Here is a 14,228-nt window from a genome sequence, read left to right on the forward strand (position 1 = left end):
CGCGTCTCGCGTTTAATGAGTAAACTAGCTCCGCCGTCATTTTCAAGTTCATTAGCCGGCGCGGAAAGAATATTGGAGCCGGCCCGCGGGGACAGACCGGAACATTAAACGTCCGATTGTTTGTATCGGCTTAGGCTGGATGGCTCCTCGCGATCGCGAACCAATCCGCCGGCCGGTTGGAGCGACGGTCCTCGCGGTGAGATGCAATATGCAACCCGTCATAAAGTGAAGAGAATCCGACTCCGGGCGCTTGCGAAACGTTTTGCCGCCGAAACCGGCTTTGGCCAACGCAAAACGATGAAAACATAAATTTTATATTACTATCGGCGGTGTCCGGGAGGGTGCAAGTTGCAGGGGAAACGGACGGCCAACGACGACAGCAACCCCCGGGGGCGATACTGTGTTGCTGCTGTTCGGGTTTCGCTGGTGGCAGGACGGTGGCCACGGAAGAATGTGACCGCAAAGGACTCTTTCTCTCTCGGCGCTGGATGGTAAAATAATTAACAACATCAGGCATCGCATCGGGCGGTTACGAAATAAACCGAAAAAACGAAAACAACCGCACCGCACGGCCATTCCATGATTAGTCGACCATCCGGGCCGGGACTCGCTGATGGGTCTTTCGTTCGGCGTTCGGCCGGCGGGTGATAAGACCGTAATTAAAACCTCTTTGCGGTCGTAAATTTTTAATTTTTCAACCCGTTCATCTTTATCGCCCGGGCGAGAAAGAGAAAGGGAACGGTGCTGAGCGCTGAGCGTCGCACGGAATGGCGCTGAGCAACGCTGAAAGAATTTCGCGACATCGAATTTGCTTAAAATAGGTTCGCTCGCTGCGGTTTCGCGGACCGGTTTGCCGGCCCCGACACCGGGAAGCCAACAAACGCATCAACGGACGAACCCGGACCCCTTTCCCAGGACACGTTTGGCGGTTGGCGCGCAAATTTGAGGAGGCCCCGGTTGAGGCCCCGTTTTACGAGCACCGGCCGGTGCTTACTTTTTGTTGCCATCCCGCCGGTGTCGGCGAGCAGGTCCGCTTCGGCCGTCGGCTCGCAGCAACTGCAACCATTTGGCCGTGGTCGAGGTCGAACGTGAAAATGTACATATTTTCGGTCGTAAAGTGCGAAACAAACGCCAGCAGCGATTGTCCTGGAGACACACACGGGCACGGGCAGAGGTTCCGCAGGATCGGACAAATTTTATGTCCCACCCGGGCGGCAGTCCAGCCGTCTGCCAGCGTTGAGGCCCGGCGTAAATCATGGCAATCGGGAGCTGCGGGTGACTGGTCGTGAGAAAAGGTGGCCGTTTTCGATCAGCATTCTCTCGGCTTTTCTAGGCGCAGCCCGTCGCTAGGTTCTAGAGCCCGAAGGAGGTCAAAGATGTGATGGCTTCTCGACTTTGCGCCCATACGTTTATGTTGATTAACTTCGTGCTCCTTCGCAGACATCCCACCGTGTGGCAGCAGCGTACCGTCTGGTGCAGCAAGATAAATTGCCATTCTGTGCGCATATTTTACGCCACTCTGTACTGCGGTCTATGCATTCCGTCACTAAACGCTCTGCTCTACGACGATGTTGACTGTAAGACAAAATCATTTAATTCAATTTTCGCAATTTAATTTGTTGAACTTTAATTACTTTGCTATGTTTACCAGATTTATATCGGCAAAAAACCCAGCAAAACCTGCTGTCTTCCGTGTCATTAGAGACCCAGCATAGATAATTAATTGTGATGTTAAAGGATCGCATCGGACAAGTAACAAACTTACGGGTGTAATTACTGTGCATTCTTAGGTACAACCAAACCTATAAGCTATAAGTTCTGCTTTCAATTTGTGTGCCCCAATGGTCGGAAGGGAAAAACGGAATCTCGATTGGAACCCAACGCCGTTCCAGGGATGCTCTTTGACTCTCTGGGGTGGCTCTGTCGCGAACGTCCTTTCACCGTCCGATATGCAAAGTAGCCCGCGGCCCGATTGTTATGCTGCTGGCTGTTGCTAGGCAATCGCGGTTGCAAATGTGCCCAGCGTAAAAGCTCTCTAGCCTGAGAGAGACGCGAAAGAGGATCCCGCGTCCCGCGCTCGATGGCCACTCGGACGGCACAAAAGTGGACTACAATTGATGAGCAGCGCTGGGAGGGTTGGTTCGGCGGGGACTGGGCGGACAAAATGCAAATCTCCTTGATTGCCCTGGGTACCCGGGAGCACCCCCACGAACCAGGAACCGGAAAGGTGGCGTTCGCGGACAACCACCGGGCAACGAGAATTGCATGATCGCGTCTCGTTTCATTTGCACTCCAACCGAACGGAGGGGGGGGGCAAGCGGGGACCAAGCGACAGACGACCAAAGCGGGCGCACACACGAGACGAGGCTACCAAAGGACATGCAATCCGTTGTTGTCTGCGCAGCACAAACGACTTCAATGATTTCGGATTCGGTTTCGCAAGCGACGAACCTCTTCGTTCACAGCGCGACCGTGTTTTGCTTGTTTTCGCTTCGCCCTCCATTGTCATGCGCCCGGTTACAAAGGGTGGCCAGCACCGCTCCCTTGACCCCTTTTCCCGCTCTATCTCTCTCTCTGTCCATTCAGCGAAGTACCAACATTCATCTTAGCATTTGCGCGTTTTATTACACCCAGCTTCAGCTTGCCGAAGGATTGCCTCTGTCGGCCGCTAAAAAGGAAGGGTTCGAAAGAGCGGTGACGGAAAATTGTTTCATTAATTTCATTAAGCATATCTATAAATAATTATTGCAGCCATCAACAGGCTGCGCTGGGCTGGACGGAACCTAGCCAGGCTCTGCAGATCTGCATAAACACGCCCGAAGGTTGATTGCTTCGGACTGGCATCGTTGGCACAGGATCTGCCGTTGCGCTGCCAACGTTAATCCAGCCACCGGGGACGCCGCGAACGAAAGCGGGTTTCGCTTTCGCTTCACATTGGCAAGGGTTAAGCAATAACTCATCGTAGTACGGCGGCCTCGTTGTGGCCCAGTTCGGTGGATAAATCTTATCGTCGCCTTCGACCACAGTGCAGCACCGAGCAGGAGCAGCAGTGAGGAAGAGAATGCCTTGAAAAGGACCCTTTGCACGACCCACCTCGGCGCTGGAAGGTGGCCTTTTTCAAGGACCGCCTGCACACTTCCCGAACCTTGAGTTGTCAGTGTGGTTCAATTTATGCCCGTTGAACCGGGGTGGCCATATCCTGCCTACCGCCGGAACCCACCACTTCTGTTGGTCTGAGGGTGAGATACTTTGTATGGTGCTCCACGAAGGGATAACCGCAGGCGCTGGAGGATGCTGGTGGTGGATGAGCATTCTCATGGGCTTGAGAAGGATGAAAAATGTGTTAAAATAAATTATCCACGCTCGATCGATGCCTCCGGTCCGACGCATTTAGCCATAAGCACGCCGAGAAACAACGCGCAGATTCGTATCGTCGTTGCGTAGACGGGAACGGTGTGTCTTTGATAAAGTTTTTGGGAAATGTTTAATCATTGCAAAACGTCGAACTACAGCTACAGCAACATAAAATATTCAATTATACCAACCAACAATAACTTTTGAATCGTTTTAAACTAAGCTCGCTTCGTGAAAAAGATTTGGCTTCGGGATGGCAGATGAATAAAGTTAAAGCAGTGCCAAAAACTAACCCCAAATGTTCCGAGTGATTCTAACTAACACAGAAAAAAATGATTCACAACCAACGACGACGAAAGAGGCGGGAGATTTTGGGATCACCTTAAATGGCACCCAAAACATGATAAAAAAACGCGAATGTTTAATCAATGACCTAAAATGTAACCATTAAAAGCAATCGAAAACAGAGCCTCGAATTCGGGTTTGTTAGTTTGGCGTCTGCCGACTGGATCGGGATGTAGATTATTCTTCTCGATCGCCATCGAGAAGGGGTAAAATATAGAATATCAAAATAAAGAACACGATTCACGATTTTCGAATTGTTTTGCTCGGCCGACCGATCGGTGATCTGATATCGCAGCTTCACGCTGGTACGCTTTTTGCAAGCCAAAGTAACCGAACAAAAAAAAAAAATAGCAATCCTCCGCAGGCTTAATAAACCCCGGCATGGCCGCGACTCGTTTATTCGGGTTTTGAGAAACAACGTGAAACGTGAGGTGAACACACACACACACATGCTGGCGTACTGTGGCCAATAACGCCGAAAAAATAGCCACCCAACCAACCGAAAAAAAACACCGAGAAAGACCGCGATCGTCGATCTGATCGAAACGAATTAAGCGAAGGCGAAGGCATCCAAGTCCTGCTTGGCCGCCGCCGGCAGAACCCGTTCTTCGTTCGTAGGGATTTTGTACAATAAATTGACTTTTGAGTTTTGAATGTAAAAGTGTATAAAAACAGGTTTTTATCAAAATGAACCGACCATCGGGCGGGCGAACGGGGCGATCGGGTCGGCCGAGGGAGATCGGGGGGAGCACCGAACAAGCACCCAGGCCCCCGAGACCGGGAATAATTATGGGGAAGAATAGGAAGAAACTTTGGGATGAAACACAATACAACGCGCCGGGAAGGGGGGGTTGTGGTTGGAGCAGCTCCAGCACGGCTCCAACATTATAAGACTCATCTCGCCCCCTTGGAGGGGTCTTGTGGAGGCAATAAGTACGATCACACACACACACACGGAGAGACCCACACTGTGGGCACATGTAAGACGCAGGGGGTGCAAAGGGTGCATTCCTGTAGCAACACCGTCAGCATCCGAAGCATGATCAGGCCGCTGCCGCCGCCGCCGCAAAGCAAATGGTGATGCTGCGCTCTCTTTCGCTGCCCGCGCTTCGTCCGGTCGGTTGGCTTCTTTTCGGATTCCTTGTTTTAGCCGGCCGGCCGGCCTCTGCCTCGCTCACTCGCTGGCCAAACACACCCACTCGCGCACCCGCTCTCGTGGTCTCAAGCACGAGAGATGTCCACGGCAGAGGTACCACACACACCCGCGGGGATGCGGAGGAACCAAAAAATCTCCGACCTCCGGCCACATCGAAAATCAAAAACCCGTGGCCGGCGCAGGGAAACTCGAGGCCGGCGCAGGGGCCGAGGGCTTTTGGACATTCTTTGTACACCGGCTTTTTCCTCACCTTACCGGCTTCTGCTGGCTTCTTTTCTTCCCCGGGGAACGGGCGTTGTATCATTATCTGCGTTCTTTTTTTTGGTCTTGGTGGCTTGGCCGTGTCCGCGCCCGTAGGTGCTCGAGTGGTTAGGGACGAAGATCGGTTTTCTCCGTCGCTGACCAGCACCGGGCAGCGTGCAGCGAGGGCTCCCACCTGCCCGACCCGACCCGGACCGCGGTCTACCTGTTCCGAACTGTGCGCACGGTGGGCGACTGTTGCGAGCGAGTGGCCATAACCTCAACGCAGGACCCTGTTTTTCTGCTCAGAGCATAGTTTCTATATTTTAAAGTTAACGTGATCATTTATTGGCCACCTTTTGGGTGGTTAAGGTCGCAAGAGATTCGTGCCACGAAGGCATCGAACGCCGGTTTTTGGACTCGGTTCCACCGACTGTGTGGACCACGGACAGCATCAGCGTCACGACTGAAGTGGGCCCACGGAGAGGAATGTGTTTCGATCATCTTCACCGTCTTCACGACACTTAAGAACCTTCCTCTTCACTGCCGTCTTCTCCGGCGGGCGCACATACACCACCACACTACACACTTGAGCGTCTCGAATCCCAAAAGACCCGGCCCGTCGCCGCCGCCGTCGTCGCCATCGTCGTCGTCGCTGTTGCTGTTGCAAAAGCGAGGGCACCGAAACCGAATCATAACATCATCCATCCATTTTAGAATTTCCATTTTCCGTCCGCAGCCGTTGAGGGAAGGCCTCCCCGGGCCACAAGACACCCATTACCGCGGGTGAGGGGTGTGTGGGTATACTTAAAATCCGAGAACGCGGCACCGACGTCCGAGATTGAAACACACGGCCGACCGGTGTGCTGCCTCCATTTTCCCATTCCGGCTCGATTCGTTGTGGTGCGCGCAGCGTCTAACGCCGGAACGCCGATCAGGCCGGGCTGGGTAGATGCTGCGGAACACCGGGACACATCGGACGTCTGGTCTGGTCGGACTATTGTTCGTCATTATCATTATTAACACGCAAAATGTAACGCGTCCCGAAATTGCTTTCAAATACAAACGCATTTTGAGCAAATGCATTTTATCGATCAACCACAAAACGACGATCATCGACAGCCGTTGATTCCGATCTAACGCTTCGATCGAGCCGATAGTGCGTCTTCCCGGTTTGATAGTAGGATCTTCCCGGTTTTCGTTGCCCTTTTGCCACTATCAACCCGGCCGGCCTTCTGGGCCCTCTGGGCAGCAGCCAGCATCCAGTTTTCGATCGACACACCGACATGATCGAACATTAAAACTTCCTTCGCGCACAAACCTCACACAGTTCCTCTTCCTCGCCCGCCCCAGAGGTGTGTGCGTGTTTGTTTGTCCTTTTCCCTTTGGCGATCTCCTTTGCCCCGGCGGCAACCCTTTTAGCGCCCCGCTTCTCGCCGTGGGACCGCCGTCTCGCCGTTCCGAACACGTTTTGCGCGCCGAGGACGAGCTGAGCTGAGGGCTGGAAATTATAATTTTATATGCCGCGACGCCGCACCCCGTTCCGTTCCGTTTCACCCGTTTTCCATCCTTTATTTCCACCCATTTCGCGGATACAGGATTTCAATAAAATTCGGCAAACGATGGCCCGATGGCGAGGGGCATTTATTACGGCACTGGCACTGGTGCAGCATCGGGTGGCAGCATCGCTGGTTTCGCGGGGTGTTCCTTTAGCCTTTCGATCGATCGGCGTGGCGGCGTTCCGGGAGCGCCGGAATCAATTTTATAACCTCACGGCGGGCGATCCAGCATATGAAATTAAAATTGGTCCACAAATGGAAATGCTCGTGCACGGGCCCGTTGGGCTTTTTACCGCGGCAGACGGAACAGTTTTCGGCGAATCGGGTTTGCGAACGGAAGCCAGCCCGCCGGGGTCGGGGGTTCGTCGCTCCGTCGCCCTCGGGCGCGCGTTGAAGTCTTTCTTTCCGTTTTGCCAATTGGTGACACACCGGCGGCGGCGACAGCCACGCAACGGGCGCAGGTTTCGACGGGGAAAGGGGCAGCGAGGCCGAGCTATTGTGTGTCCGCGATACAATCGCACGCAGGCTTGGTGGTGCGTTGGTCTTTTTGCGCCCTTTCTGCCGTCGGCCGTCGCATTGTGCTGCCGTACGCACCACCGTCAGGATGCACCACCGTCGTGCGGCCAATAAGTCGATAAGCGGCGGCACGGGTTCCTGGGGGAGTGGGGGAACCGGTATCGGAACTGTCCCGGGAGCCTGTTGCTAGGCGGCTGTTGGAAGTACCTCGATCCCACGCTGTCGTGATCGTACTTTCTGATTGGCTGCGCGCGGTACCCGCGGATTATTTTCTACCAATCGGTGGTCGGTGGCCGCAGCAACAAAAAGAGTAAAACGCTGCTATCACGTTTCACTATCATCTCGGGTGCACGCGGGCGCGTTCGCTCGCTGGGAATATAATTGACTTGGTCGGCCATTTTGGAAACCGGAACGCGGACAGGACGGCGGGCAAGTCTCGAAAATTCTGTCGGCCCGAAACCGGTCCGGCAAGTCCCGAAAACGTGGCCGCTGACTGCGAGCGATGATCCTGCGAACCGGATACGCAATACCGGGCCGGGGCCGGGTGGGGGCTAATGTGTGTTATTTATTATGTTTTTCCGATCCACACAATTTCGGTGCCCGGCCCGGATTCGGTCGCTGGCGCGTCAGAGAAAGCCACCAGCGGCCGGCGTGGGGACCCGTTTGGGTCGGGGGGAGAGGGTTGCGAATTTTGCTCAACCCGGAAGTGAGGGCTCGATGGAGTGACTTTCTTCGCCGGATGTCGGATCGATTATGGACCCAGCACATCCGGCGTTGCGTCGATGCTGCGATCGATAGCGATCGGCCCGAATTCGTAGAAGGAAGCTAGGCACAGTGTCAGGTGTCCCAGAAATAGCACCTCCGTCGGTCGGCTCGTCGTTGAACCCATCGGGAGTGCGAACCGTTTTGTTGGCGCGGTTGGCCAGATGTTGGCCAAACTGTTGACCATTAATTACGACGGCCCCTTCGCTAGCCGTGTGTGTGTGTGTTTGTGTGCCAACGAAACGGCAATCCGATCAGGTGAAACTAGAGCTGAAACTCGCCCGACATCCGCGGAATATTAAAATTAATCGAGCGTCAAATTTAATTCAGTTCGAAACCGACGACCCAACCCCAATCGCGCTGGCTTCACGGTTGTCGCTCCCCCGTTCGTCCGCGGGGTGGCCATCACAACCATTTCGAATTCCGGGGCCTAGGCGAGGGGGGGCAAAACACTTTGGACGTGGCCGTGGCCGCTATGACGGGGGGCCTGTTAGGGCCCCTTGTACGCATCGGGAAGGGAAATCAGAGAACGTTCTTCAGACTCTCGTGTCGTGTCGTGTCGTGTCCTCCGTGTGACTTGGCCTCCTACACGCCATTCGAGCACAAACACAAACACCCGCGTGGTCCGTAGAAAAGCGCTTACGGCGACGTCATCCTCCGGCCGGGTCGGGGATCGCAGCTAGAAAGCTAAGACGTCCCGTCGATCCACTCCACACACGTCAATCCATTAGAACAGTCCATTCCACCCATTTGTGTCAATCTGTCGTTCGCTCTCTCTCGCTCTCGCTCTGTGTGTGTGCCTCTCGCTTTGTGGTTGTCTCAAATAATAGAGCGCGGAGCAAATAATGCTGGTAAGCATTAATCATTTCTATGGAAAAACAGGATGAAACAAGCATACGACGGGCTGGCTGGCTTACACTAATCCGACCCCGACGGACCGGAGCGTTGCATCCGAGCTTACGACGAGACGAAGAAGAATACTTTTAGAATACCAACAATGTTCCGAGATTTCCGACTCCTTATGACTTTGAAAGCAGTGCAGTGATTTCTCAACTCTGCTGAGTCGCGAACGATCCATTCGAATTGTTTCGAGTTTTTCGAATAATGCTCAAAATTTATTATTATTATTCCCATTTAGAGACAAGAACCATTCCCGTCCAGGATGCTGCGACCGGGGGTCAAGAGTTAAGAGCTGAGCGCGTCTCGCTGAAGCTGTCTTCACTGAAGCCGTCCGCCATTAAAACGTCGGAGCCGCGTGGTCATCTTGACCCCTGCGGGCCTCGCGGCCATCGCTTGAGCGAGCGAGATCCGTGTTCTCTGCGTGTTCCCGTGCGCGAGTCATCCACGCTGATCGCCCCGACGGTTTCTGTGATGCGTAGGCCGCCATTGGCCGGGCCGGGCAGAATGACGGCGCGGTACGAAAAAGAAGCGTGGCAGCGGCAGAAAGAAAACGACGTCCTCACGACGCAAATTCCCTCCGCCCGCTAAGAGGTGGTGGGCGTTGATGGAAAGGTTAACGATTTGTTCATTATGTGTACGATTATTTTCTTTTATTATCCACACCAACCCGGAGTGCCCCGGAGCGCGGACACTTTTCCGTGTGCGTGTGTGTGTGTGCTGGTGGTTGTTAGAACGGACCAAAAGCAGTTTACCAACCAAGATGGAGAGAGAGAGAGAGAACCGAACCGTATGACGTTTGACCTGCTCCTTGGATGGCCGTCAATCTCCGGCATTAGCCGCCGGACAGGGCCGAACGCCTTGACCGTGGCGCGGCGCAAGGTCTTCAGCCGGCCCGACACGTCATTTGGTGGTGAGCTCTCGGTGGTGACTCCGGGAGCGACATGCGTGCGATCGTGCATCCATCCCGAAGTGAACCTGCCTGCGCGCTCTACCCATCACGCGGCCATCCTGCGGAGGATTCGTTTGCTCGATCGCTCCGTTCCGCTCTTTCATCGCCAACGGCCCGACGGCTTGACGACGGCTTGGGGCGATTGTATGTAAATTCCTCGGTGCGTATGGCCGCGCGTAGGTCCCGCCAAATAAGGAACAGACAATGCGTGTCCCCGTTTGCCGTTGCCATTTGGCCCCAATTTAACGCTGAATATTCTTCCGAAACCGGAACGCAATGAAGTTGTCCCCATCGAAAGTCCCCTCGGGGGGTTCCCGCAGCCAGCGTGCGGTGGTGGTTCGGTTTCCGAACCAATTATGACCGTATCGGCCCGGCCCGGGGTGAACACGCGGAATCGCGTGTTCCGAACACTCGGTCGTTATTTGTGAGGTACAGCGGGGGCTTTTTTATCAGATGTCAGAATTTTTAATGTAAATTTTGAAGAAATATGCTCACCTTGATTTGTATTAAATGCCCAATTAAAGTGCTCGATACGCCCACTCGAACTCGGGGGCCAATCAATCATCGTAAGAGATTAACGTGTTTTTTTTTCAGGTTTGCCCGCTCGTTCTGGCCGTCCCAGTCCTGTCGCGGTGTGCGTGACTAATGCACATACGAACGAAAAAATAATGCAACATGCACTCTGTGTTCTGCGAAGATAAATAAACCGGCCATGGACACCGTGGTCCGTCCGTCCGCCCGTTCCTGCTGGTGCGTTTATTGGTTTGCGGTGCATTTGCTTGTCGTATCGCCGCGCCCTTGCGATCCTCCCTGCCGGCCAGATGCAGAACGCCGGCCGGCTCGCGCGGGGGGGAACATAAATTTCTGCACGACCGTCGTAAATCGTTGCGGCGGTCGATGTTGTTGATTAAAATTTAAAATACCGCTCACGTGAGTTATCTTGCGAGTCGCGGCGCGAGCCCAGCTTTCTTTGCCTACGAGGGATTAAGCCCTCGCTCCGCTCTAACCTAGGGCCAGCCGTTCGCTCAGTTCCTTGGACTGAACGCGGGCGCGGCAAATGACCGTGCCATGCTCGGATCGGATGGGATGATTTGCACGAACTGTGGCACGTTTGCGGCGCCGCCGAATGGGAATTAAATCGTTGACAACTCTTCACACCTTTCACACCGGTTGCCGCCTGGGGGCTCGCGGCGCCCGACGCTTTTAGTCAGAGTCGGATTATGAACCCTTTTAATGGCTGCCTCGCTGCGGCACGGTGGGAAGCGTTTTAGCACCAGCATGCATCTGGCCGCTGGCGCATTCCTGGCATGGGATGCGGTTTTTATTTGGCACAAGCTTTTACAGGCGACTTTATTGAGTCCCGTGCGACTCACCGTGCGGGCATCGATTTTATGATCTGGGAATTGCAGCATCAAGAAGCTGCTAGAATCGCCACGATCTGTCTTCATGCCCGATAAGGCGGCAGATTTGAAGCTTCTCCAAATAATGCGCTTTTAAATGCACCAATAAAAGCATAACCATTTACTACGGGTCGAATCCGTTTGGGGTCGTCAAGACCGTTGCGGACGAAGGTGTTTTTTGCGCGCTTTTTAGACGATTACGAAATGCCTGCCAGTAGCTACTGCTTGACAGTAGCGAGTGCGGCCAATGCACTGGCCCAGCTTAGTGGCCGGTTCGGCTTCCTCGGATCACCAGATGGCCTAAGAGCCTTGAACCGTGGTCGTAAAAAAGCTAACGTGTTCGGTCCACCACATAAAACATCAACCGGCCCGTGGGGAGCGCTGAGACCTAAGCTCAGCCAGCGGCGCAGGAGCATGTTTCGACTCGCTCACGACGACGCAGCTCGAGCATCGATCTCGTTGACATTCAAATGACGAAAAACACAACGATGACGACGAACGCCCACTCGTGGTGTGGGGTTCTAGTTTTTATGATCGGCTCATAGAACCTAGTCCCCGGGCGGGCTGTGATTGGTTTTGCACGCGTGTGCGTGTTCCGCCCGCTGGGGGTTTCGTGATGGCCGCTTATGTCACTCTCCGTAAAGGGGGCGATTCTTTCGCCAGAACCAGAACGCCAGAAACGGGTTTGTGAAGCGAGCTAATCCGATCGACGGTGCTTGCGTCAACGGCTGCGTGGTAAGCTCGTTTTCGCCGCAAAGCCCGAATTTAAGACGGTAAAAAATTATGCTACTGTTGAAAAGCTGTCACCTCCCCCCCAAAAAAGCATCACCAGGCGGCTCCACTAGCCCTCGCAGGGTACAAACTGAGAGCGAGGCAGAAATTTGGGACCAAACATTGCTTAAAATGCATTACAATTTGCACTAATTACTGACAGCAAAGGATTCTTCGATGGAGCAGCCACCCAAACAGATGGTAGTAGGCCGTGCTCGAGCATTCCTCGAAACTGCCCTTCGTCGCAACGGGACTCATTTCCGGTGACTAAAAAATAACAGATTATGTTCATAAACTCCACGCCGATAATCAATATGATTTTGGGGTAGTCAAACTTTTAACTACCAATCTCCGGTACGTTCATTAAAATGGTAGTCCCCTTGCAGTCGTTTCGGGCAGCAACAATTTCGCGAAAAACCGCTTCACGAGCCGTCCGGCCAAGGAAAGGCTCAAACGGGAACAAAAAAACAGACATAACACACAATTCCGTCACCGGTCCGGTGGACACACACACACGTGCGCACCGGTGGCCCGTCAACCCCGGCACCGGTTTGCTACGTTGTGACAGTTTTAAGCTTAATTTTTCGCCATTTCCCTTTGGCCTGTGGCTTCTCGTGGTGCGACGACGTTCGTTGGCGCTGGCGCAAAATCAAAACGAAAGAAGACAAAAACGGGCCGCACAACAGCAACCCAAGACGCCGATGAATGGGCAAAGGCAATTGCGGCGGTGGCGACCAAGATGCGGCGAAGAAGACCATGATTTGTTGGCGGTTTGGGGCCGTGTGGGGCCGCCGCGCCCGGTTGCGGTTTTTCTGCCACTCGTCGTCCACGTTGCCGTTTCGTGGTTTCGTGGCGACGGTGCGTTGCTTTTTCTGCCGGGGGATCGTTCGGGGATTTTGCTTTCCTCGCCCGCCGCCATTTTTGTGTGTGCATCTCGTGATTGTCAAAAATTTCGCCGCAGATAAGTTTGCAATCACGTTGCCATCGTCGCGGTCCTCGCATACTATCGCATCGTTTTCTTTTTTCTTCCCCCTCTATTTCTCTCTCTCTCTCTTCCTCCGTTGGCGATCAGCGCGCTGGAAGGTTGGGCCTTTTTTGGGCGCCTGACAGCATCCGACAGCATCTGACAGCCGAGCCGAGAGCCGCGCGCGCGGACCCAACCGACCGAAAATGTGAGCGCACCAAAGATCGGTCATTGATCCTGCGCCTGCTTCGCCTTTGCGGTAAGTGCTGCTGCTGCTTTTGGCATGTCATTTCCAGTTTCGGCGGTTTGCGGATTTCGCTTCGCCACTACGCCACGCCACCGTACGTTATTTTTATCGCCTTTCCTTCCCTCTCTCTCTCTCTCTCTCTCTCTGGTTCGTTTGTGTCGAAATTCTTTCGCAAAACGTTTTGCGAGAACGCTCCTTGGTCAATCGCGCGACTGGCGGGGAGACCCCCAATCCCGGACGGTCAATTTGCAAAGTTAGCGAAACTGTAGCGTCGTGGCCCGACTTAAAAGGTCAAGTGTGTGCCAAGTCACGCACAACCACACACCGACCGACCGTGGACGTGTCACATACTGGCACACACACACACACGAGCGCGCGCGCGAAAAGGCACGCAGCGATAATTTCCGCGGGGCAGCGCGCAATAACGACAGAAGAGATTCCGATGAGCCGAAACGGAATGGCGTAGCGTCGCCATCTTAACCGGAGCTGCCGGGGGACAGGCGTCCGCGGTGGGGAACGTGTTTTTTTGTGATGTTTTGTCCCATTCTTTCGCTCGCTTTTAGCCCGGTTCCTGTTTTTTGCGCACGGACTTCGTGGCGTGCACGATCACCGAACGTCATCATCATCCCCATCGGTCGGGATGGGGCGGCGGCCGGCGTCGTAAGTACTTCAGGGACCGAAGCTTGCAGCAGCAGCTTCCTTCGAAATGATGAATCGCCCGATAGGGAAGACCGGCACGTAAAGGATCCCGCCGCCGCTGCCGCCGCCACCGCCCATTTGTGGGGAGGATTTTTGTGCCGATAGTTTCCTTCCTTCTTCGACGGCCTGCCAGCTCGTTTCGAGTATTTTTCGAGTGGATTTCCGAGGGGGGGGGGGGCGTGCACGGCGGACCGCTTTTCCGCCCCTGCTCTGGTGGGGCCGATGAATACTTTGTAGCAAACGAAGCGCGTCCCGCGTGCTCTTAGCGTGCTTTTGTCCCGTTCATTTAAGTTTATTTCATGGACGGCGTACGGCGGTCACTTAATGGAGTTCAATTTATGTCGAATTGCCCTCATCTGCCGCGCC

Source organism: Anopheles cruzii, chromosome 2, assembly GCF_943734635.1.
Source record: "Anopheles cruzii chromosome 2, idAnoCruzAS_RS32_06, whole genome shotgun sequence".
NCBI classification, from domain to species: Eukaryota; Metazoa; Arthropoda; class Insecta; order Diptera; family Culicidae; genus Anopheles; species Anopheles cruzii.